This window comes from the organism of the source record quoted next, unplaced genomic scaffold (assembly GCF_019419815.1).
Source record: "Pyrus x bretschneideri cultivar Hongxiangsu unplaced genomic scaffold, Pyrus_bretschneideri_v1 Contig39, whole genome shotgun sequence".
NCBI classification, from domain to species: domain Eukaryota; kingdom Viridiplantae; phylum Streptophyta; class Magnoliopsida; order Rosales; family Rosaceae; genus Pyrus; species Pyrus x bretschneideri.
The window spans coordinates 2,461,893-2,485,167 of record NW_025999712.1 but is presented as its reverse complement, the minus strand read 5'-3'; the positions used below and the strand labels follow the sequence as shown (position 1 = coordinate 2,485,167).

Sequence of the window (23,275 nt, the reverse complement as noted above, 5' to 3'; positions counted from 1 at the left end):
TAGAGAAACATATAATGAGAAAAAGTATTCTCTTCCATATTTTCCACATGGTATCAGAGCCGGAACCTTAATCGGCCTGACTCCATTGTTGTCCCTTCTCTTCTTTTGCACATTCGTTTCGATAATGGCAGAAGATAATCTTTTTGGCTCAGAAGCTGAAAGCTTCACAGCTCCTCGCCCTAGTTTTCCAGAAGCTGAAGTCAACCCAAACCAACGTTTGTGTTCTGTGTTGTTAAATGAGTTTAACTATCTTCCATGGTCCAGATCAATATCTCTTGCCCTTGGAGGAAGATCCAAACTTGGATTCGTCAATGGAAGTATTGAAGCACCTGACGTCGCATCGCCGGAGTATGAAGCATGGCTGTGCAAAGACCAGCTGGTCATGTCGTGGCTCCTCAACTCCATGGATCTTAAGCTGTCTGAAATTTTCAGTTTTTTAGAATCCTCTAGTGCTCTTTGGAAGGCAGTCAAGGACATGTATGGAAATCAAAACAATGCTGCTCGAGTGTTCCAGCTTAAGAGGAATCTTGCAAGTCTTCAACAAGGTGATAAATCCTTTGTTCATCATCTCGGTTGCATGAAAAACATGTGGAACGAACTAGAAATGTATCGACCACACACTATCGATGCTGCCGTACTGTTAAAAAGGTCCGAGGAAGACAAAATCTTTCATTTGCTTGCAAGTTTGGGTTCTGAATATGAAGATCTTAGACGCCATATTCTAATGAATCCCGAACTTCCATCATTTGCAAGTGTTTGCACTACTATCCAGCGAGAAGAAGTACACAGAAAAGTCATGAATGTTGACGTAAAACCTAGTGTGTCTGAGGCTAGAGCTTTTGTGACAAATCACAAGTCATTTGGAGATAAAGTATACAAGGGAAAAAGGCCAGATCTGAAGTGTCTACATTGTAATAATGTTGGACATCTAATAGATCGATGCTGGATATTGCACCCTGAGTTGAAGCCAAGGTTTGAGAACAAGCCTTTAAGAGATCATAAGGGCTCACATGCCAGACCACATACAAACAAGTACCATGTTGCTGCTGCTACATCCATCGGTGGGTCGATGAACTTTACAGCCAATCCGGCTGACTTGTTCAATGAGTTCTCAACCTACCTTCAAACCAGAAAAGGAAGCACAGGTGAAACGTCGACTGGGGAAAGTCAAACTGCTCTTCTTGGACAGTTTGCAGGGTTCTTAGCTGAATCTGATCATGTACCTCAAGGAGACATTCCAGGTATTATGTGTGCTCTTTCAACTGCTCTAAATGTTAGTCACTCTCATGATTTTTTGATTATAGACTCAGGTGCCACATATCACATGACAAATTAATATTCTAAGCTATACGATTTTGAAAGCCACACTAAACCATCACTAGTTTCTGTAGCAAATGGTAGAGGTGTGCCAGTTCTAGGTAGAGGGAAAGTTAAACTGATCTCAGAAACTGTTGAGTCCACAGCGTTATATGTTCCATCTTTTCCTTTTCAATTATTGTCCGTAGGAAGGATTACAAACTCTCTAAACTGTCGTGCAATTTTTTCCCCCCACAATGTTGTTTTTCAAGATCTAGCCACCAAGAAGCTGATTGGTGAAGGTCATTACCTAAATGGGCTGTACTATTTTTCAGAGGACCTCAATGTTCCAAAGGGGTTCCAAGTCAGCTCAAACCTAGAACATCGATTGTGGCATCAACGCCTAGCACATCCCTCAGAATCTGTGTTGTCTACATTGTTCCCTAGTTTATGCAAATCCTCCCTTGTATGTGAAATTTGTCATTTGTCAAAATCTACTAGACTCCTATTCAATTCTTCCATGTCTAGGACTAGCAAGTTGTTTGAGATGGTGCACTCCGATGTTTTGGGACCTGCACCTCTAGAGTCTTTTGATGGTTATAGGTACTACGTTATCTTTGTTAATGATTTCTCAAGAGCCACTTGGTTGTACCTCCTAAAATTCAAAAGTGAAGTTATGGATGCTTTCAAGGACTTTCATAATCTTGTCATGAACCATTTTTCGTCCCAAATCCACATACTAAGGTCTGATAATGGCACTGAATATACATCCAAAAATATGACTAACTATTTGAGCACCCATGGAATTATACATCAAACAAGTTGTGTAGGTACTCCTCAGCAAAATGGAATTGCCGAAAGGAAGAATCAGGACCTACTTGAAAAAACCAGGGCGCTAATGTTGCAAATGAATGTGCCTAAGAGGTTTTGGTCTCAAGGAGTTCTTGCAACCACCTACCTTATCAATAGACTGCCTAGTCGTGTTCTGGATACAAAATCACCATCTGAGGTTATGCAAAACAAAAAAATTAATCTTTCCCATCTGAGAATCTTTGGATGTACCTGTTATATTCATATTCAATCCCATCACCGAGACAAGCTTGATCCCAAAGCTGTCAAGTGTGCTTTCATGGGATACTCCTCCACCCAAAAAGGGTACAAATGCTACAATCCGTGCTCCAGGAAGATGTTTGTCTCAAGAGATGTACGGTTTGATGAAAACCAACCATATTTCAACAAATCATCAGATCAAAATCGTCAGGGTGAGCATTTCCTAGATCTCTTCCCATTGCCAAATCCAGTCGAACCAAGTGACTGTGTCCATTCACTACCTCACAACCGGGACTCTCATGCAACTCTTAATGACAACCTGCTTATTGGAGACTACACTGAAGCCTTAGAAGCACAAGTAGTTCCCCATGACCATAACACAACATTTATACAAGAGAGTGGAGCTGAACCTATTGTGATCCCAGCTCAACCCCGCAGGAATCCGACTCGAGATCGACATCCACCATCAAGGCTGCAAGATTATGAAACTTACCATGCCAGGTACCCTATTCAAAAGTTTGTAAATTACTCCAAAGTCTCTCACTCTCATGCAGTCTTCCTCAGTAAACTGTTCTATGAAAGTGAACCAAGGAACTTTCAAGAAGCCAATCGTCAAGTTGTGTGGAGGCTAGCCATGGAAGAAGAACTCAAAGCCTTGAATGAAAATAAAACCTGGAGTGTAGTTCAACTTCCCAAAGGCAAGAAGGTGGTAGGCAGTCGATGGGTCTATAAAATCAAGTTTAATTCTGATGGCTCAATTGAACGACACAAGGCAAGATTGGTGGCTCGCGGTTTTACTCAAACTTTTGGAGTGGACTATAAGGAGACATTTGCTCCCGTGGCTAAGATGAGCACAATAAGGGTTTTGTTATCTGTTGCAGTGAACCATGAATGGCCATTGTACCAAATGGATGTAAAAAATGCTTTTTTACATGGAAACCTCGAAGAGGAAGTCTACATGCAACTACCCCCGGGTCATCCACAAGCACAGAATTCAGGTATGGCTTGCAAGCTTCATAAGTCAATCTATGGCTTGAAACAATCTCCTCGTGCCTGGTATGCCAAACTGAGCTCGGTACTTGAAAATTTTGGGTTCAAGAGAAGTCATGCTGATTCCTCCCTGTTTGTTCGAATAGGATCAGTTGGCAAATTAGTTGTACTAATCTATGTTGATGATATCATCATCACAGGTGATAACATTGATGAGATTCACACTCTTAAACATTCTCTTCATCAACAATTTGCCATTAAAGACTTAGGAGTTTTAAAATACTTCCTTGGGATTGAACTGGCCACTTCCCCCAAGGGACTTTTTTTTAGTCAAAGGAAATATGTGATTGACTTACTTCAAGAAGTGAAGATGATGGATTGCAAACCAACTCGTACTCCTCTTGATAGCAAATTGAAGTTGGACTTGACAGGAGAACCTCTCAGTGATATCAGTTACTACCAACGATTGGTGGGTAAGCTTATATATCTCACCATCACCAGACTGGATATAACTTACGCTGTCAGTCTTGTAAGCCAATTCATGCATGCACCCACTGAAGCTCATTTAAATGTTGTTAAACGAATTCTCAGATACCTCAAAGGCTCCATTGGTCGGGGAATCGTCATGCAAAACAATGGTCATACTCAAATCATTGCCTACACCGATGCTGACTGGGCAGGGAATGCTATTGATAGAAAATCCACTACTGGCTACTGCACGTTGGTTGAAGGAAACCTCGTGACATGGAAGAGCAAAAAACAAAATGTAATTGCTCGCTCAAGTGCCGAAGCTGAGTATAGAGCCATGGCTTCCACTGCACGTGAACTCATTTGGCTCAAGGGCCTTCTCTCGGACTTGGGGTTCTCAATCAACACACCTATGTCTCTTTTCTGTGATAATCAAGCAGCTATGCATATTGCCTCCAATCCGGTGTTCCATGAACGCACCAAACACATTGAAGTTGACTGTCACTACGTTCGGGAACAAGTCCAGTCCAAGGTAATTCAAACCACATTCACTCGAAGCCAAGATCAACTTGCTGATATTTTCACGAAGTCTCTTGCTTCTCCTCAGTTTCAAAGTTTGCTCTCCAAGCTTGGATCAATTAACCTCCTTGATCCAGCTTGAGGGGGAGCATTGGAAGAATAAGCCGTCCTACAGCCGTCAAGCCGTCCTACAGCCGTCCTACCTTGTCCTACCTACACACTAGCCGTCCTACAGCCGTCCTACCTTGTCCTACCTACACACTAGGACGGCTACCTTGTCCTACCTACACACTAGGACGGCTACCTTGTCCTACCTTGTCCTACCTACACACTAGGACGGCTACCTTGTCCTACCTACACACTTGTATCATGTATATATATCCTTGTAATCTTGTAAAGAAACATATAATGAGAAAAAGTATTCTCTTCCATATTTTCCACAGTTTATGTATGTGACTCATTGCAAACAAACATTAGCTTTCTCATGATTCGCATAAAAAATAATCACAAGCTTATCTCTCTCTCACGGCCTTGCATGGCTGCTGGGAAATTGTGCAGATTTTAGGTAATTACTGGTTCAAAGGTTTATTAATCCATCAAAGCTGGATTAAGTTTCTGACTAACCTCATTATTTCAATTCAATAAAAAAAAAAACTTCTCATTATTTCAATGTATTATCAAATTATTATTAAGGAAGGGCATATAAATTCTGGAGAAGAACCCAATTCTCAAAGCCAACTTCGTCCACCAGTAGTTTGTCGTTTCCAATTTTCAAATATTAATAGACTATAGATGTAAAATTGAACGAGTTATAAGTAATCATTAGAGAGAGTTGAGAGATGGGAGATGAGAGACTTAATAAAGGGAGAGCTTGAAGAGCAAGGAAGAATTGACGGCGTTGTCAATCACCGGTGCCGACGAGAGAAAAGAGGAGGGTTCGCAGATGGAGGTAGATTTAACTGGGATTGTGAATTTTGTTTTTACCATTTTAGTTTTTTAAGAAATAATGATTTAAGTTTTTAATTTTATTTTCATATAAAACTAAAAATAAGAAATCATATTTAAGTTTAACACATGGCAATTTATGAGTGGCGTGTAGTGCCACTTAACATCATCCAGTGGCATGTCAAGCCACACACAAATTTTTCTCCTCTTTTTGGCACTCCATTTCATAATGTTATTTCCTAAGTAGACAACATTTCACTATTAATTAACCTCGATTTCAATGGCTTTGACGTCAGGCTTCTTCACCTCCGCCTTTTGTACGGTCACACTCAAAACTCCATTCTCCTTGGCAGCCTTAATGTGATCAACCGTTACATTCTTCGGCAGCTGAAACCTTCCCAAGAACTTGTCGCTGCTCTTCTCCACTATGTGCCACTTGTCGTTTTTGTCGTTCCTCTCTCTGCTGATTTGAAGCACCATGTTGTCTTCACCTCATCCTTCTTCAGCCCCAGAAGGTCCGTCTTGAACACGTGGGCTTCCAGGGTCTCCTTCCAGTCGACCCTAGTGTTCATAAAAGCCGAATTTTCTCGAGAAAATTCAGGAAATGCGGAGAGTGATGAGGAGGAAGGGGATGGGAAATCCTTGAAAGGGTCCCAAAGGTTGAGGCAAAACGGGTCGAAGATGCTACTGCCTCGTCGAGAGTTGGGGATGAGAGACATTTTGGAAAAAACTTGATGCGGTTTTGTTTGGATGCGGAAAACTAAAAAAGGGCTTGAAACCAAGCAGCACAAGGAAGACGAAACAGAAGTTGCTAGAAACTTCCTGAATGAAAAAAATTGGACTTCAACAAAAAAAAAATTGTTGGGATAGAAGAGAGGAAAGAATTCCACTAAACTAGCTTTATTGCACGTGCATGTGTGTGGAAGTTTTTTTTTTTTTTTTTTGGTCAAAACAATTAGGTATAAGATTGATTCTTCCAATCTTATGGTGCACAATAAAAAGCTTTGCTTCAATCTTATGGCGTATAGAACATCTACTGGTTGGGGCTTTGTGGAGGATCTTTCTTTTTAGGCTGAAATGTTTTTATGTTTTTTTAGTATATTTCATGTATTATTTTGTACATATCACATTACTTGTTTTTATTTTTTTTTATTTTTTGATTTTTATTTTTTTATGAACAAACTATCATCTGCACTAGAGGTGGGCTAGCTAGCAATAATGTGGTTCGAATTCGCCTTTGACGAGAATCGAACCTAAGAACTCTTATTTACAAATGAAGAGGAATTCCACTAAACTAGAGTACTAAATGACCATCATATTACATAAGTGTTGGTACGTAATTAGTTTGTTTGGGCTCTAACTCCTCCTGACTTTTAGATAAGCTATTTCGTGAGATGTTAAATGTTATTGATATTTAGTAGATATTGTTAATGAGATAAGATCAAGGGACACATATTTTGACAAATATCTTTACACTTCATATTATCTCTTGGATTTTTTATATTTAATGGTCATGATAAAAAGCAGTGTTCTAAAAATCGGCCTAGGCACTCGGCGGTGGAGTCCCGATCCAATTTGGGCTAAATCGTTCAGGTAAGACGGGAAGGATTTAGGCAGTTGCCTAGGCGTCTCTAGGTGCTCAAGGCGGCCTAGGCGGTGCTAGGCGGCGGTCGATGCTCTGCAAATCTCCCTTCACATCCACATGATCCACAACCCACAACCCAAATCTTCAAACCTGCGCTCTTGCACCCAACATCAATCGATGAACCCAAGTAGATTAAGAATATACAAGGATGAGCAATACACATAATCTGTCTGTTGGGTTTTACTGCAAAGAGAGAAAGGGATCTGTTGAAGAGATTTGTCCGTTCTATTGAAGAGAAGAGAGAGAAAGAGAGAGAGAGAGAGAGAGAGAGAGAGAGAGAGAGAGAGAGTTGAAAGAAAAACTGAAAATGGGAGGAAAAGAAAGGCATAACTAAAGACTAAAGAATGAGTCTGACAAAAAAAAAAAGACTAAAAGAGAGAGAGAAGGGGATCTCTCTGTAGAGAGAGAAAGAAGAGGAGATCTGTTGATAATAAATGCAAATCTGGAGCCACTAAACAAGTGATGGTTGATTGGGAATAGCATTGGAGAAACCAGAAAAGCTGTTAGTTTAATTGAAAAAAAAGGTTTTTCTTTCAAGTTGGGTCCATTTTATGGCCCACTATTTTGTTCAAAGAAAAAACAAACTAAGCCCAATATTCTTTGTATAAAATTAGAAAAAAAAAGTTCTAAAATTATACACATATACTCATATTTTATAATATATAGTGTAAATTTATGTAAATCCGCCTAAACCGTCTAGGCGCTAGTCATTAGTCCACAGCCCGACTAGCATCTAACCTTTTTTAGAATATTGATTAAAAGTTAAAATGATTGTCAATAAACATGACTTAGCATAAATTAACATAAATCTTTATTAAATATTTTATTTTGTTTTATTTTGTTGGAAAATAGTCCTATTGCATATAAAGCGCCATCTTCCTTCACGAACACCCTATTCCTTCATACCATTCTGCATCAAATAAAAATTGTTGCCGAGTCTAAAATAAACAAGGGAGAGGATAGAGATGATAGTTCTTTTGTTTTATATGATGAAACCTTAACAAGCCATTGAAAAGCTTTCTTGTCAATCAAGAACAGGGTTAAGAATTTAATGTAACCAATTTTAGGGTTTGCAAACCTGATCCTTTTCTATAAAGATTCAATTTATTTCCCAGATATTAAAATTCAGTTTCTGGGCTAAGAAGCATAATCGGGGCATCTTCATTGGTTGAACAGAAAAAAAAAAAAAAAAAAAAGGTAATTTTTTAATGGGGCAAGAGTTCTCTGAATCTATCTCTTAATAGGTAATCCCCTCTTTTTCTTCAGCCACTTTTTACTGCTTCCCATGACTTGCAAATAACCCATGAATACACCATTGATACTGAGGATGATTCAAGGGAGGATAGAAGAAAGAAGAGTGAAAAGGTCGGTTAGGTTGTACGGAGCGATCGAGATTGACGTATCCCCCATGGATGGTTGAGTTTTTATCATCTTAATTAACAATAGCCTAGGGGGTTAGAGGAAGATGGAGGCTCAGCTCGAGAGTGTTTACGTTTCCTTAACCTAACGTTTTTTCTTAAAATTTTTAAAGGAAAACTAACAAAAAGTCCTAAAAAACTTTAGTTTTAATGAAAAATGACAAATAAAGGTGTAAGTGAATAGTACCAGGAAAGGAAAAAATATAGTTTTTCGTTAAAAGTGAACAGTATCAGGAGTGTTTCGTTAAAACTCCTAATTTTTTATTGAATAAAATATTTTTATTTACAAGTCATCGCCACATCATTTAGTAATTTATCTTGAGTTATATTAGTTTTATTTAGGACCATTATCTGTGTAAAGATCCAAGAGCTAATATGGAGTGTAAAGATTTGCCAAAATATTTGTCCCTTTTTGTTCCCAAAGGTAAGAACTTCATTATATTCGAACCGAAATGTGTACATCAGAACCCAAAATATTAAACAACTACTCTAAATATTTGTCCGTTTATCCTATTCTATTGTTAATATAATGTAAATATTATTATTTATCAATAAGTCTAAATAATACATGTCAAACGGCCCGCTTATAACTTGCATGGTATCTTCAGTTTTAACCGTCTAACGGCCCATACAACCCCCGCACTTAAGTTTTTTGGTTCACCAATCACCTTTCGTCATCATCAAGTCAACTGTGTTGTGTAACTCACACAAACATCCGATTATTCTCAAGCGTCCTAAGAAAGTTCCAATTATTCTCAAGCGTCCTAGGAAGTTTGAGAGAAACTCACACAAACATTTTGCAGCCTCATCCTCAAGTCTGTTCAAGAAAATTCGTCGGTTCCTTATAAATACGCAACCAAATCTGCTCCTTTTGCAATCAGTCTAGCAAAAGCAAAAGTTCTGTAATAATTCTCAAACTTTCTCAGCATCCAAACCAACCACATCAGTTTTTTCACAATGTCGCTCATCCCCAGCTCCCGACGAGGAAGCAAAGTCGTCTTCGACCCATTCTTCCTCAATCTGTGGGACCCTTTCAAGGATTTCCCGTTCCCTTCCTCCTCATCACTCTTCGCAATTCCTGAATTTTCTCGGGAGAATTCAGCTTTTGTGAGCACTAGGGTGCCCACGTGTTCAAGGCGGACGTTCCGGGGCTGAAAAAAAGGATGTTAAGGTGGAGGTGGAAGACCACAGGGTGCTTCAGATCAGTGGAGTGAGGAACGTGGAGGAGGAGGACAAAAACGATAAGTGGCACAAAGTGGCGAGGAGCAGCGGCAAGTTCTTGAGGAGGTTTCAGCTTCCGGAGAATGCAAAGGTCGATCAGATTAAGGCTGCCATAGAGAATGGAGTTCTGAGTGTCACTATTCTGAAGGCGGAGGTGAAGAAGCCTGACGTCAAAACCACTGAAATCTCTGGTTGAAATTCTGATTTTTTTAAAGATTTTATCTATTTTACCTGCTCAGTCACAAATATGTATTAGAAATAAGAGTGCCAAAGTCATATCACAAATACGTATTTGATTTTGTTGAGTATCAATGAAATATAGACTTGTCCCTTTTTAATGAAATATAGACTTGTCGTTTTTAATGAAACATGGAGTTCTGAGTGTCACTGTTCTTCTTTGCCTACCGCAAATATACATATAATTGAAATTTTTTTATGTCAATAGACATGTCATAGCATGATGGTGAGTAACAATTAAAAAAGCTCTGGTTTCTGTTGCAATTTGTTTTAAGCTTAGTAATTTTGTGAGGAAGGTGAAGCCATTTCAACTCCTCTCATTGCCATTTGAAATAATACTCGCGAGATATTAGAAGAAACTAGAACTGAGATGCTTCTTGTTGGTCTTTGACTCAGTCTGATCTGATTACTTAGTTGAAAAGAAAACACTATATAAGCTTATTGACTACAAAAGGAAATAGAATTCCCAAAAACGCAGTAATAAAGTCTAACATTACTCTCCATTTCTGCTCTCTCTCTTCCTCTCTTTGTTTTCCACACAGCTTTTCCTCTCCAGTTTCAACCTTGAATTAGTCCTTTTCATTTCTTTCTGCATCGCTTGCATTCAGCGACTTGGAGAAGTAAAAAGGAACCATGAACCAAGAAACTCCAGCTGCCGCAACCATCACCAATGCTCTGGTAAGTGACAACCCGACGATTAATCAAGAAAACTCTTAACTGTAGCCAGACATTTTTCCAAAAGCATATGCCTAGGATTCTGGTCATAGTCCCACCGATTTCCAATGAAGCACCCAAATGTTGCGGTGTGATTGTTGGCGATTTTGCTTCTCAAGACTTAGAGCAACCTTCCACGGGGGTAATGATACGATGGAGATGCAGATGGATGCATTATTTGTGGCTTTTATCGTTCTTGAATGAATAAAGTTCATGGCAGTCGCACAATTGCATAATGGAAATGACATAATTCTGCAGAAAGAAAAATAAACGAATCAGATTTCGTCATCTTTATTTTACATTATGGGACGTAAAATTAGATGATTAGAGAAAGGTTAACGTTTTCGATATAACCAATTTGGTCACTGTTTTCTTCATTGTTTACAATCCAAGTCATTTTTGTCAATTTCAGGTTTTAAAAAGAATAATGATTGCATTTTCTTTTTTGGATGAAGTTGTTTCGTCACTTGCAAATAACGTATCTTCACAAACAAACAAAAAAATCATGATCAGGATCATTTGTTTATTTGATGCATTTGAAAGATTAAAGAATTCCATTTCGAATGAATTTTTGCAGTGATGATCTTCAAAAGAAAATTAAGAAATTGAACGGTTATGATTTTAAAATTTCTATAGTGAAGATACGCTATTTGCAAGTATGAGAGAATGAGCTCATCTCCAAAGGAGAAATGCAAGTATTATTCTTTTAAAAAAAAAATATTTCCAAAAGGATTTTAAGAATGTTCTTTTTTTTTTTTTTTTTTTTATGTGTTTCTCTAGTTGATAAGAAACACATAGTAATTGTTTGGACCCGATTTTACATTTTTGACCCAAGCAATCGAAGCCCTCGAATGATTATGAAATTAAGAGATTTTTCTTAGCATTACTATTGACTTTAATCATAGTAATTATCTTGAAAATATCCTTAAAGCTTACAAAGTTTAGAGTTATGCATGAGATTCTTTTGCAGATAATCAAGGGTTTTATCGGATTGTGGAGAAATTAAAGGAGATTGCATAGTTGGCTGCTTGCCAACCCCTTACAATCAACGCAGCAGTAAAGAGAGTTATGTGAGGGCTTGCCGTGTAGCTTTAAGATTCTATCCTAATCAAAATGGTATCTAGTCAGTTGCATGGATTCCATATTTGAATGGGTTTGCATGCAGAACCATGTGGAACAATGGTACAAGGATGCAACTTTGGATGATTAGCATATGGATATGCCATTTTATCTGTTTGAAACATTAAGAATTTAAGATGGTGATGTACCGTGAAGACTAAAAGGTCCAATGCATCGCAATGATTAACATTACAATATCACCAAAAGTTAGAGGATAATGAGTGGTAGTTCATGATTATTATTTCACAAGGTATGGTTCACAAAGGATAGCCCTTTCAAATCAACACACAAATTGCCCTGCGCAAAGCTTCTCAACAACCCTGAGATTTTTTTCCTCTCGCATTTTCTTCTCGCGAGCACATCTTCAGTTTGGATAGACATCAATGTGAAGGCAACCAGTGATATCTTCAATTTGGATAGACAACATTTGAGCCGTATAATCAGTCGACTAATGAACACCTTCAGTTTGGATAGATAGCACTGCTTCAAGATCGACTGGTTATTTATCCAAGTCACGGTCAATAAGGATTTACAAGTCTTTGTTAGTAAAGGTCATCTCATCAGCCTTCTCGGCGAAGTAAAGTGTTACCAAGTTACTACATTCGGCACATTGAAAGCCGAATTTGAAATTGAACTTCGCATAACTAGCAGCCTTGTCTTCAGGCTCTAGAACCCGAACGCTGAGACGTGTTCCTTTCTCGGCCTCAGTCGCAAGATCAAGAAGTCAGCATCGTGCCCAACGCCACATCAACATATTTTACTCCCTGGCCGAACTCAACCAAAGAGTTGGCACGCCCCGCACACAACCGAATGACGTAGTTAGCTTATTAATTACTCGGCATATGCGCCACGTAGGCTTGGCAGTTTTTAGGGTCAACAGTAATATACGGAACATCTATAGTATGTGAAAAGTATATATTCAATGGTGTGAGAATTCCGAACCAAAAAAAAATATATATATATATATTTATTTATTTATTTTGGTTGTATTTTTATTGAATGTTGAATTTAAGTAGTTTGATAATAAACTATGTTAGAAATAGAAGTTTGAAATTAAGTAGTTTGAAACATTGGAGCGTCAATTGGACTTTGTATGAATAAATTGGTATTTCAATTGGTATGAAATTTCAAATTGATATGAGGTAAACAACTTAAATTTCAATTGATACGAAATTGGGCAATAAAATTTCAGGCCAATAGCCCAAATTTTGGCCCCCACCCCAAAAATCTCAATTTTCAGCCCAAAAACCTGAAATCTAAAATTTAGTCGCAATCCATCCTGAAATATCGTAAACATATCGAAATTCCAAAAATTGAGAATACCAGAATTTCGGTTTAAGATTGGTTTTCAATTTTCCGTCCCAAAAATTTTCGATTTGAGATTCAGAATCTCATTTTTAGTTTGAAATCCCATACCGAACCACCCCTACACAAACTTACTAACTCTAACTCAAAGTTTTTTAGAAGTTTTGTTAGAAATTATATATTATAATATTTAAGTTTTGTATGAATGAAAAATAAGAGTTAAGTGTTATAGTTGAATTTAAATTAATGAGTTGCGTCTGGTCGTTAGAACGTTAGGCAACAGTCACAATGTTTCAAAAGTGGTGGCTTGAGTTCTACATAAACTCAAACATCCTACATGTCTAAATAATCGAAGAAAAGAGTTTTCTTCAATGTCTTTTATTCTTTGTTAGTCAAACTCTAAGTTGTGTCTTGAGAGTACGAAATATATGAAGTTCATCAGAGTCCGAAGATTGAAGTGTTTTGACCTCAGATTATAGATCATTGAATCCTGGGAGACGGACGCCTACCGAACTACAAACACAAGAGTAGAGGCGAAATTCTGTCTTGAGGACATTACATTTATGCAAGCCTCAATCTCCAAGTTTGTCAATTTTTCGAACTTTCTCTCTAGTTATTTATGTTAATCTCATATATAATTGATGTTGTGATTTTTTTTATAATTATTATGATTGGAATTATATTATTATTTTTTATATTTTATAATATTGCTCAAACAAGTCTTACTTGTGTTTTGTCTCCGTCTGTGTGTGATCCTTCAAATATATCTCTGATCGGAGCAGTCTGCCCCCACCACTCTCATAATTCGCATTTGCTTCGGAACTCCTCCCTCTCTCCCTCTCTCGTTCAGCAAAGCCATTGCTCGAAACTGACACACAAATAAAGACAGTGATCGAGGGAGGAGGGAGGAGGGAGACATTGATACTTTCATTGAGGATAGAGAAAAAACTTCTCCACCTACTCCATAACCCCACCATGTTTGATGTCCAAGTGCTGCAACTTTAACACTTCACCATTTCACGCCATTTCTCTTTCTGGGTTTCACGAATGTCAGCTCCCGAGGCAACCCACCACCGCCGTTCGGCCACCGGAGGCAGCGGCACGTCGGTCTCGGATGACTCCGACGACAACCAGTCCTGGCGCTCGATGTCTGACTCCGGCAATGTCCGGAGGAAGTCTTGTGAGTCAGATTGTTCAGTGGAGGAGGTGGATTTGGAGAGTGGGCTTTTGGAGGTGAAGAAGGTGGTGCATTTGAGTAAAGTTGAGAGAAATTGCAGGATTTGCCACCTGGGTTTGGAGGGAGGTAGTGGGACCGACCCTGCCTCTGGGGTCCCGATTGACCTGGGGTGTTCTTGCAAGGGGGATTAGCGTGCTGCTCATAAGCAATGCGCTGAGACTTGGTCCAAGATCAAGGGAGACACGTGAGTACAAAATTTTTCTGAGTTTAATATTCATTATTTTCTTTGGTTTTTGGTGTTTCTGCTTGAAATTATGAACACCCATTTGCTGGATTGTGAATGTTTGTTCTGCTTGAGTGTTTAATGATGGTCCGAAAACTTTAGGATTATATTTTGTTCTGTTTCTGCATTGAAGTGCAAGCACATGGATGTAATTGGTTCCCGGAGTCAGCTCTCTCACTTTTGATGTGGTTTACTTCAAACTATGAACTTACTATGGGCATGTTACAACAGATACCATCTTGGTGGTGTTTAGGTTCCTGCTTCCGAGAGTTCAGCTTATTCGAATGATTACTTGCTAATTAGCTTCTTTCTTTTCATGTAATTGTCACGATTGTTCTTATCATTTTGCTTCTTACTGGAATGCCGAATTAGGCAGATCACGTATGTTGTAGAATGCGTATGCTCATATGAAATACGAGAAAATCAAGTAAAAGAACAATCTTGTAGTCACCACAATTACAATCCATCTGAACTCAAAGATATCCATCGTTCTAGGTTCATAGTTTTTATAGTCACACTTTCTGTGGCATTTACATTAGTGGAAAGTGCGAGGTCCAATGCAAGCTAAAGGAAGTGTGTTTGTATGCAAGAATTGAGCTCCTATGTCGAAAAGTAGATATCTTGTGTGCCATGTATCTTTTCTGTATGCTTCTAATAAAGATGTAAATGTTTAAATTATGCATATGGATTAGTAAATGATGATGAGCATTTGCATTCTTTGGTTCCGTCACAAGTTTATTTCGTTTATACATTTGGGAGATTTTCTATACTCCAAGGATGATAATTTGGTAAAGTTCTTAGGACCTTGCACGCTATACCCTCTTCAAAGGAAATATCCAAACTTAGGCTACAGGAAATATAATCTAGATAAGCTGCATCACATGATAATACAATGACATACATACATCATAGATGGATTGGTGAAGACTCGCTGGGTTGGTAACCAGGATGAGGAGAAGATATGCAAGAACAGCAAGCTAGTTCAAATTTCAACTCATCATGGTAAGCAAATGGAACGACATCTTGACTACATGACTTTTTTTCCAGAAACAGAAATAGAAGATTGATGGCTTTGACATCACTTATAGTGATTGTATAGCATTCTCTTTTATATTTTTTATATTTGTATGCTGTTGGTTACACGTCATTATGTTTGTTCAAAATCCTCATGGTACGTTTCTTCATTATGTTGCGTTATGGTTGCAAATACCAGTCTTGTCTGACTAAGCGTCATTATGTTCGATTTTTCCTTCTGCATAAGTGTCTTAGCCAACAATTCCTGTCTTTGCTTTTTCCTTCTGTCTAAGCGTGTTAGCTAACAATTTACCAAAGTACCAGCACAGTTCTTGTGGGCAGCAGCCAAATCATCCTTGCAAGAACAACCCAATTCAATCGGAGCCCCGGATTCGTGGCTGTTACTCTCCAAAGCCTGATATTCATAAAACCTGTGTCAGCTTTAAAAAATCTAACTATTTTATGAATCACCAGCTACCATTCTTTAGAATCAGTTTCCTGGGAACAAAGATCATTCGAATGTCACTATTATTAAACCTATTAGCAAGAACAAAGATTCTTAAACTTCCTATTTCCATATATGAATTTAAGGAGGAGAGAAAAACAGAGTCATGCATTAATGAACTAAATGGAAACTAAACAGAGTATTGTATTCAACTTTCACAATACGAAAAAAAATAAAAATTTGTTTCCACAAAAGCCCCAAAGAGAAGCTGAAATTGCTCACCTTGAGTTACAAAACCGCAAAAAAGGAAAAACCAGGGTCCCCTGACACCGAAAACAAAACCAAAGTAAAAACCCATATGCAGCCGAATTAAACACATACATGCAGCTGAATTAAAAACCCACACGCAGGATCCGATGGCACCAACAAAACCCTCAAAATCGCAAAAAAATAAAAATAAATTTGAACAGAAAACCCATCTGCATATCCAAAATCACAGAAAAGAAATTGAAACACCTAAATTGAGAAAGCCATAAAAACTCACCAGGAAACGCTAGCTTTTCTAGGTAAAAAAATTTCTCCGAGTCCAACTGAAGAACCGAAGAAACTTCTACAGGTTAGGTGGTTTTTCAGCAAGAAAGTGCGGTTGGTAATTTGTGAGACAAAGCTCGCAGGGTCGGAGAAGGAGAGAAGGCAGCTTTGGAAAGCGAAAGGAATCGAGGTTCAAGAGCGACAGAAGCAGGGAATTGTGAGGGAAAAAAGTGGAACGGAGGGAAAAGTCGAGAAGAAAGGTCGTGCAGAGCGATGAGCGACGCGTGGACAAACGCATAATGGAGAAGAATCGGAGGGCATTTATGCCATTGAAGACGACAGAAGCTGAGAAGTGATCGACTGGTGGAGACGAAGGGCAAAGTCGTCTTTTAACTGTTAAAAAAAAGGAAAAAAAGGAAAAAAAGGCAGATAACAAAGGAATTGGAGGGCATTTTCCCCCGTTTACAGTTAATGAACAGTAATTTTGTATTGAGTTTTAGTATATGTATAATTTCATGAGATGTTAAATGTTATTGATATTTAGTTGATATTGTTAATTTAATGTAAATATTATTATTTATCAATAAGTCCAAATATTACATACCAAACGGCCTGCTTATAACTTGCACGGTATCTTTAGTTTAAATCGTCCGATTAAATCGAACGGCCCATACAACCCCCACACTTAAGTTTTTGGGTCCACCATTCATCATCATTAGGTCAACTGTGTTGTCTAAGTAACTCGTACAAACGTCAGATTATTCTCAAGCGTCCTAAGAAAGTTCTGATAATTCTCAAGCGTCCTAGAAAGTTCGAGAAATTCACACATACATTTCTAGTCTCATCCTTAAGTCTGTTTTAGAAAATTCTTTGGTTCCTTAAAAATACACAACCAAATCCGCTCTTCATGCAATTAGTCCAGCAAAAGCAATAATTCTGTAATAATTCTCAAATTTCTCAGCATCCAAACCAACCCTATCTGTTTTTCAGAATGTCGTTCGTCCCCAACTCCCAATGAGGAAGCAGCAGCGTCTTCGACCCATTCTCCCTCAATCTGTGGGACCCTTTCGAGGATTTCCCGTTCCTTTCCTCCTCATCACTCTTCGCATTTCCTGAATTTTCTCAGGAGAATTCGGCTTTTGTGAACATTAGGGTCGACTGGAAGAAGAGCCCCGAAGCCCACTTGTTCAAGACAGACGTTCCAGGCCTGAAAAAAGAGGAGGTGAAGATGTAGGCGGAAGACGATAAGGTGCTTCAGATCAGCGAAGAAAGGAACGTGGAGAAGGAGGACAAAAACGACAAGTGGCACATAGTGGAGAGAAGCAGCGGCAAGTTCTTGAGAAGGTTTCAGCTTCCAAAGAATGCAAGGGTCGATTAGATTAAGGCTGCCATGGAGAATGGAGTTCTAAGTGTCACTGTTCCAAAGACGGAGGTGAAGAAGCTTAACGTCAAGGCCATTGAAATCTCTGGTTGAAATTCTGATTTTTTTTTTTTTTTATAGATTTTATCTATGTTATACGCCACATATAAATGCATGAAAAATACATATGTGCATTATTCGACAACTCTACTGAAAAGGTACTTTGAAAAATTCAAACCAGATCTAAATTTTTGAATAGTAATTAATTTAAAACTTTATCATTTTGATCTTTTTAATAATATGTTAAAAATACATATAAAAAGCATTTTTTGTACTATAAAAAATATATGTCAAAATTAGGTCCATTAAATGTAAAAAGTAAGTACATACATTAGAGTTTTTACAAACGTGCAAGTTAACGAAACACGTATTAAAAATAAACAAATAAATTCTTAAAAATATATGGAATAATTTTGAATTGGATTAGCTTCAGAGATTGAGCTGGATTGTCTTGGTTTGAATAAAGCAAGATAATAATAGTGAAGTGTTTGTGCATTGTTAGGACTAGCCACAAACAAAATACCCTAAAATTTTGTAAGGCTCTTATGGCAACCCCTCTCGTCAACCCACTTATCGAACAAAAGTTGGACATATTTGTAAGGTTCTTATGGCAAAAGCTTCAACAAGAACTTTGAATTTTTTTTATTAAAATTTCTTGACAACGTCGAATGACGAAAAGGATTGAGGCGTGACTAATCCTGACGTAATTTCTGGCAAGATTTTCTTGACAGTTTTGAGATGAACATTGAGATGGTAATTTTTGGCGGGCATTGTCTAAATCAGGGGTTAGGTGTGGATTGATGGCGTTGAACTGATGATGGTGAAGTTAGAAACGATGGAAGAGGAAAGAATTCGTACGTAGTACAAGCTAATCTTCCACTTCTACATCAAATTGTGTAAGACCAGTTAAGGAGGTCTAGAGTCCGTACAACCACCATGCCAATCCTCCCCCTGCAATCCCTAAACCCCATTCCTAGATTTTCCAAATTTTTTTTCTAATTCTTCGTCTTCCTCAAATCTCCTTAAAATTTTCTCTTAGTTTTCGCTTTCATTGTATGGGATGGGTGGTGGTGGTGGAGAAGGAAGAAGATGGGGATGGAGGTCTTGGGTGGGAGAAGGGAGTGGGCCCCTCTTTGTTTTGTTTTAATTTAAGTTTTTGTTTAAATTGTTTTTTGTTAACAAATTATTTTTTTATGCCACGTCATCAAATATGTTGATCACGCATTTGCCACGTCATTTGCCACGTCATCACTTAACGGTCAAACTAACGGTTTAATTAACGGATGTATGAAACTGCAATAAAATTGTGTATGAGATTAAAATGTTTTAAAAATGTTGTATGAGATTGTAATTACACTCAAACCCAAGAGGATAAAATGTAATTTACCCTAGAATAATCAAATAGAACAATCCACAAAGGAGGTCGTGTCACATCCTGGCCCGGGGCGGATCACTTCTCGGGCCTGCTCCACCACCGTAGCACGATATTGTCCGCTTTGGGCTTACCATTCCCTCACGATTTTGTTTTTTGAGAACTCACGAGCAACTTCTCAGTGGGTCACCCATCATGGGATTGCTCTAGCCCCCTTCTCGCTTAACTTCGGAGTTCCTACGGAACCCAAAGCCAGTGAGCTTCCAAAAGGCCTCGTGCTAGGTAGGGATTGGAATATACATTTAAGGATCACTTCCCTGGGCGATGTGGGATGTCACAGGTCGTTTTGATCTAAGGAATGGGATCCCCACCTTGCTTGTTCATGAGCTGGGACCAAGATTGAAGACTTGCTGAAACAAAGCTAAAGATCCCTTATGAAAGTGTACTTTCGTTCGTTCTTCATTCCGTCCTTGACCCATGATCAATGACATAATCCACCCAGAAGTAGAAAACCCAAAAAACTTGTAAAACCCAAAAGAAATTATGAATTAAAGTACTCAGAAATAGAAAACCTAGAAGCTCAGAAGAAATCGAGATTTGAAATCACAGTTTTAGTATTGGGTTTTGGCTGTGCGGGCTTTCTCTCTTATGAAGTTCTGCGTTTCGTCTACCTAGCTGGCTTTTCTTCCTTCTTGGGCTCCTTCGTCGTCGGAGTCTGCTGGCTATTGAGAAAGAGGGAGAGACAGAGAGCGCATCAATTCCTTGGTTAGGAGGATTTTTCGCAGGAGCAGAGAACGACATGAACCCGACTAATTATACGAAGGTATTAGAGAAGATAACTCAGTGAGTATATTATATATACTAAAATCCAAACTTCTGGTTACTGTTCTAGGGCAGTGTTCGGACCAAAATGCCCCTCAATCTGTTTGTTAAGCCACTTTTTTGCCATCTTTTCTACAATTAAATGACTTCCTTGCCCTCCGATGCCACACGTTCATTAGGGGTGGGCACTTAGAAACGAAAACCGAAATCGAAACACAAATTAAAACGAACCGCACCGAACGGTTTGGTTTTGCGGTTTTGAAACCTAACCGCAACATAGAAAACGGTTTGGTTTTGATTTTGACTTTTGACAACCGCACCGAAGCCGAACCGCATCGCATCGCAAATATTAATAAACATTTAATTAAATGTCCATATTAGATTTCATGTTTTAATTGGTTGTTTGTTAGAATGCATACACTTAGTATGGATTCAACCACACTAGAATATCATCATTCATCACTTTCTTTCGTTCATTAACTTGAAGGACCTTTGTTATTTTATACCATCACACACACATAATTGTACTAGGGTGGACTAATCTTGTTATCAAGAGTCGAACAATGATCTAATGAAGTCCACTCATTTGAAGCATGATATCACATATTCTAGTATGAAAGTTTCACTCAAGTTTAATGAATTCAATTTTTTTCAACTTGTTTTATGATAAACATTGTAAAGGACACCCTTTTGTTGCACAAACATGTTTTAACATCACAACTGCATGCAAAATGCTAATTGTTTACATAACAAATGTCTTTTTCCTATTGCTATTGGAAAATGCTTATTAATATGTTAAATTGCAAATTGTACATTTTTTTCTTAAAAACCAAACCGAAACCGTTTGAAACCGCACCGAACCGAACCAAACAGTTTGGTTTCATTTCGATTTTGGCTTCAAAACTGCATCAAATTGAATTGCAAAAAAAAATCTGCTTTGGTTTCGGTTTCGATTTCGGTTTTGGGTTCAATTTTAAATGGGTTGTTGCTTTCAGAGTTTTCATTTGATGACAGAGATGGGGGTTTTTGGGGAGAAACTTTTAATCAGTGAGTTTTTTAGTTAGGTTGTGTTGTGGGTCTTCACAAATTTCTAACAAAAGTAGCTTGACGATGAAAAGATCTAACCAAAGGAGGGGGAGAGAGCGGGAGAGAGCTCTGTGTAGAAGAGTGTTGAAACGGCAAGATCTGCAATTGGAAAGAAGGCGATGGCGGCAGATTCTATTGTGCTAGGTACTTAGGGTTTTTTTGAAGTCACGTGATATTTTCTTTTCAAACCAGGGCTTTTGTTTTATGAGAAAATAAGGCCATATATATTTATATTTATATTAGGAGATAATGCATATTTTTTAGCATCCATGCCGTATATATTTAGCATGTTTATGCATACAGTTTTTGTTATAGTGTATGATGGATTCTGTTTTATTCAATTTTAAATGTTAGAAAATTTTAATTTTTTGGGGTTCCATTTAAATGGGTTGTTAACAACCATTGAATTGCTTAGGTTGATTTTCTGGTGAGTTTTCCGCTTTTCTGGTAGAATGCCACAACTGAGCATTATCAAATTTATGATCTGACAAATGGTTTTAGGAGTAGTTGTGCTTATGCTCGGCGACCAAGTTTGGACTGCCACTTTTGTTTTTGGTTTTGTGAGGAAATAGATATAACGGTTGGAAAATCAATCTATTAGCATTTCCTCAATTGCTTTTATTTTGTGATTTTTAGGGGGTTTTGTCTGTATGCTCGGATGCTGTTTGATTTCAGTCTTTTTTGTAGTTTGATATCAATATTATTTGTAGTTTGATATAATATTTAGACAATCAAAATGTGTCGTTCAGTCAAATAGAGCAAAAGATGTTGACAAAAGGCTCATTTCTTATTTAGGGTGAAAAGGTAGAGTAAAATATAGTTAGCCGGTGAAAGAGAGAATCAAAGAGTAGGGAGGAACTATTTTGCGATTCAAACGTGTAATCCTAGCTTAGGAGTGACACTAATCTTCTTTGTACTGTTCTAATTTTATGAGATGTCCATGAAGGAGATTTCATGGTGGGTGGCTCGCAGCAAATTTAAGAGAACATTGATGCTCAAACGATGAAGATCTTGGTTGTCAAATTGGGCTCTGATTTGCTAGGTAGTTCAGGTTTTTATTTTTATTTTTATGTTTTTTTTATTTTGTCAACTAGGGAGTTCAGGTTTCAATTTGAGCTTTTGGAGAGAGATAGCTTTTTACTTTTCTTATAAAAAGCTTTGATCCAGAATGGGTGATTGATTAATTAAGATCTCTAACGAAATCCAAAACAAAGCAGCATGATATCATGACCAATGTTCACATTTTTGGTAGTGGTAATTCAATCCAAAACTTCATAATTTTAAGATACAATCTAATTGTAGTATGAAAAAATTCCAATTGTGGTATTTTAGATGTTGGAATCGGAACATTCAGTACTAAAACGACATCGTTATATAAGAAAAAGACAAGGATTGAACTTCTACTTTGCGATGGTGGCTCCACAAGTCAAGCTAATATCTAGTTCTGCCACGGTTGACTCTACAAATCATGAATACCATATTGCTAAATCCATCAAAAAAATTCTGAACAAAAACTCACATATGACCTATCATCTAATATTTTCTCGTAGTGCGCATCAATACAAACTTGTGATCGCAAACATAACAAAATTTAGAATTATAATAAAGATTCCACGGAAGTACAAAGTTTAAGCATAGTATGATAATTTTGTATTACTATGACTGATTACCTTTTGCTGTCCGTTTACCTTTATTTTTCATTTCTATTTTAAATTTCTTTATTTCTTTTGCTTTTCTTTTTGTCTCTCCTCCCTCCTGCATCCTCTCTCCCTCTTCTCTTAGCGAGCCGCCGACTGCCGACGCAACGGCTCTGTCGTCCACGGGTCACCAAAGGCTGTCAAATTACACATCCAGAATGCTCTTGCCGTCCTTTATCCAATCCCCAAGTAAGTTTCTATAAATTCGTAGGCGATTTTCCTCAATTTCTAATTTAAGAACGGTGACCCAGGGTTTTCTGGCCAACTTCCGGCCAATATCGCAGGAATTGGACCTCGACCCAAGAGGTAGAAATGATCCTCTTCTCGTGGTCTGTTCTCCAATGTAAGTTCTTTTTCCAAATTTTCAACTTTCAGTTTTGGGATTGATTCTTGATTTCGAATTTTATTCGGTTTTCTGTATGAATGTCGGAGATGAGACTTATGGTAATTGTTGTATCTGTGAAGTTTATGAAACCCCTAACGAAGGTAATTGTTGTATCT

The 23,275-nt window shown here is 38.0% G+C and overlaps 3 long non-coding RNA genes and 3 pseudogenes across 3 annotated transcripts; 4 read left to right on the top strand and 2 right to left on the bottom strand.

The window, feature by feature from the left end:
* Window positions 1-5,476: 5,476 nt before the first annotated feature.
* On the bottom strand, window positions 5,477-7,557 carry LOC125468572 (annotated as a pseudogene).
* A 1,497-nt stretch (window positions 7,558-9,054) lies between these two features.
* LOC125468571 lies at window positions 9,055-9,939 on the top strand (annotated as a pseudogene).
* A 3,711-nt stretch (window positions 9,940-13,650) lies between these two features.
* Window positions 13,651-16,961, top strand: LOC125468585. Its single transcript, XR_007250986.1, has 2 exons — window positions 13,651-15,389; window positions 16,463-16,961. It is a non-coding gene; the product is annotated as an uncharacterized LOC125468585 (long non-coding RNA).
* LOC125468582 lies at window positions 15,350-16,491 on the bottom strand. Its single transcript, XR_007250978.1, has 3 exons — window positions 16,391-16,491; window positions 16,129-16,169; window positions 15,350-15,816 (listed from the first exon to the last, which is right to left on the bottom strand). It is a non-coding gene; the product is annotated as an uncharacterized LOC125468582 (long non-coding RNA).
* Window positions 16,962-17,368: 407 nt separating the features above from the next.
* Window positions 17,369-18,063, top strand: LOC125468566 (annotated as a pseudogene).
* A 4,546-nt stretch (window positions 18,064-22,609) lies between these two features.
* Window positions 22,610-23,248, top strand: LOC125468584. The gene is made up of 2 exons (XR_007250984.1): window positions 22,610-22,963; window positions 23,059-23,248. It is a non-coding gene; the product is annotated as an uncharacterized LOC125468584 (long non-coding RNA).
* Window positions 23,249-23,275: the final 27 nt, after the last annotated feature.